Source organism: Mauremys mutica, chromosome 1 (genome assembly GCF_020497125.1).
Source record: "Mauremys mutica isolate MM-2020 ecotype Southern chromosome 1, ASM2049712v1, whole genome shotgun sequence".
Taxonomy (NCBI): Eukaryota; Metazoa; Chordata; order Testudines; family Geoemydidae; genus Mauremys; species Mauremys mutica.
The window spans coordinates 37,957,570-37,960,881 of NC_059072.1; positions in this window are offsets into that span (position 1 = coordinate 37,957,570).

Sequence of the window (3,312 nt, forward strand, 5' to 3'; positions counted from 1 at the left end):
GGTTCAGAAGAGGTACTGAGTCCAACAGAGCTACCTTGGCACACAGAATATACAGAATCAAAAGACAGTGGAAGAGAGAGGGAGATCATGAACAGGGATTGAGAGCTGAGGGTATGTCTACACTGTAATTAAAAACCCACAGCTGGCCCAAGACATCTGACTCGGATTTGCAGGGCTCAGGCTAAGGGGCTATTTAATTGTGGTGTAGACATTCAGGCTCAGGCTGGAGTCCGGGCTGTGGGACCCTGCAAGAGGGGAGTCCAAGCCCGAATGTCTCCACCACAATTAAACAGCCTCTGAACCTGAGCCCTGCGAGCCTGTCAGCTGGCACGGGCCAGCCGCGGATGTGTAATTGCAGTGTAGAAATACCCAGAGTGGCCACAAAAGAGAGGAAGAGAGCTGAAAAAACAGGAGATAACAAGAACATAGTTAGAGAGGTAGTAGAGACAGAAGAAAAAGAGACTGATAAAATTGGAAGAGCTGACTCAGGTGAGAGGAGCTGCAGGCACACCTGAATAATGGCATAGGATGCAGACAGATTGACAACTAAAAAAGAGTAAAGATGCCACCATTCTTTTGACCTTAAAATGTTCCAGACTGAGATTTGCAGTGTGAGGGGGAATCAAAATAACAGTAGGCACAATCTGAAAATTAGAAATGTGAGCAAAAGCAAGGGTTTGGGGCAGCATTTTTCACTTAAGCAATACACATGTGGAATAAGTTGTCATGAAAGCAAAGTTTTAGCAGATAGCTAGCTGGTTTTGTGAAAGAGGGGGCAGTGGAGGATATAGTATGACACTGCAGGGAGGTGGGGCTCATCTTAAATGTGGAGTAGCTTTTTCCATGTGGACATCTTCATAGATCTATACAGAGTTGGGCTGACGTAGCTTGGAATAAAATAATATTGGTAACGTTTACCTACAACTATTTCAGATTACTTGGTGAGAGATCTGTTAGCCGACTCACCCTATATGGCTGTCCACATTTTGGTCTTGTAATGGGCTACCTCATCTTCCATGTCATACCACTCTCCACCTATCATATTACCTGCTAACTCATATTACCTACTAATGTTGCCATTTTTTATATACTCTTTTAGGAAATTAGTGCACAGTCCTGTTCAAGTTGAAGTCTGAAGGGTCAGAAGTTAAAGTCTGTTCCTTTAGCTACATGTCTGTGGTGCAAAAGTAAGGGAACACATCAGCTGGCAAGCACCCTCCTGCCTTTGGTGTAGGGGGCATGCTGGGAACAGGGAAGAGTGTGGTGAGATCTAGCAATCTCCATGTGTTGTACAGTTCCTTGGCTGGAGCTGGTGGTGCAGACTGGCCCAGAGAAGGGGACAATAACTAGCTCCTTGATGGCTGCTGCATGGATCTCAGAGAGAATGTTAGCTACGGTGTGCAAGGGATTGCAGGCCTTGAACCCTGGGCCCACAGCCACCATCCAGCAACTCATCTAAACACCTAGAGCAGGGAGCCAGTGAAGCGCTAGCTTGCAAAGGGCCCCACCAGAGGTGACGTGGGGGAGAGGAGCATGTGACCCCCATGTTCTCCCCACTGATTTTTGCCAAGGTTTGCTGGCCCTGCTCAGTCACATGGTGCTGCTGGGCCCCATCCCTGCATGGCAGCTACTGGAGCTGGCAAGCTGAGAGCTGTGGCCATGGGGAGAGGCAGCAGCAAATAGCCGGGAGCTTCAGGGCGAGCTACTGTTTTGAGGCTGCCTCTCCCCACCGAGCTAACATGGCCCCTCCCTGCAGCTCCCAGCTGTTTGCTGCTGCCTCTCCACATGGAGCTAATGCCTGGGAGCTGCAGGGAGGTGCCACTGAGGGTAAGAGGGGGGCATGCTTGGGGTGTGTGTGTGACTCAGGCTATTGGGGGGTGAACCTTTAAATTGTGCCTCCTCACTCAGCAGGCATCTATTGTCTCTGGGCCCCGCCCATGAAACTCCTGATTGGGGGGAAAATCCAGTATCACTGATTGGTTGGAGAGCTCTATTTAAACCAGAAAGAGAGACAGGATTGTCTGATCAACTAGAGGAATTGCTGTTGGCATGGACCTTGCCTGCCTACTTGACTCTTGGGTCCTGCTGTCCTGTGTTCCTGTCATTATCCCAGACCTCTGTCTCTTCTTTGTTTCTGCCTTACTCCAAGCCCCTGTTCCTGTGCCTTACCCCAGATGCTGTCTCTGGCACCTGACTCTAACCATCAGGCATGACTGCCCGTGCCCCAATCACTACATAATGTTATTATCAGAGGTAATAAAAAGGGATCTCTGGTATCAAGCTATTATTAGATTTTTGCCATGGATAGTCAGGGCCGCCCAGAGGCGGGGGAGGGCAAGATGGGCAATTTGCCCCAGGCCCCGGGCCCCACAGGGGCCTCCACGAGAGTTTTTCGGGGCCCCTGGAGCGGGGTCCTTCACTCGCTCCGGGGGGCCTGGAAAACTCTGGCAGGGCCGGGCACAGGATCTTCTTCCACTCCCGGTCTTCGCCGGCGGGGGGTCCTTCCGCTCCGGGGCGGAAGGACCCCCCACTGGCGAATTACCGCCGAAGTGGGACCCACCACCGACGTGCAGCCCAGTCTTCGGCGGTAATTCGGCGGCAGGGGGCCCTTCCGTTCCGGGACCCGCCGGCGAAGTGCCCCGAAGATCCGCGGCGGGGCCCCCCCGCCGCTGAATTACCACCGAAGACCGAGCTGAACTTCGGCGGCGGGTCCCGCTTCGGCGGCAATTCGGTGGCGGGGGGGTCCCCGCCACGGGTCTTCGGGGCACTTCGGCGGCAGGTCCCGGAATGGAAGGGCCCCCCCGCTGCCGAAGACCCCAGGCCCCCGGAATCCTCTGGGCGGCCCTGTGGATAGTACAGCCCAAGTAACCTGCTGTATAATGTAAGGACACCATGGTTGAAGCATGCTGCCACAATAACTATATGGGCAACTAACACTAGTGTTAGTATAGTTTGTCTTACTCCCAGGTAAGCATGCTTAGATGCCTAATAGGGCTAAATTTGGACTCAGAACAGTCTGAACCCATAATTAATTTGCATCATTTGGAATTTGAAGATAACTTTATTCAGGGAAAGTGCCGTTACTGGAATGTAGGATAGAAGAGTATGGGTGAAATCTTAGCCCCATTGAACTTAATGGAAGTTTTCCCCTTGAATTCAATGGGGCCAGGAATTCACTCAGTATACACTGCAATCAAACCAAAAATGGAACAAGGAGTCACCCTGAAAATTCAGTATGTCTGTTTATTGTCAATTTGTACAGTACTAAAATAGCTGAAGAAATTGTAGAGAAAAACAAAAAAACTTCCATAG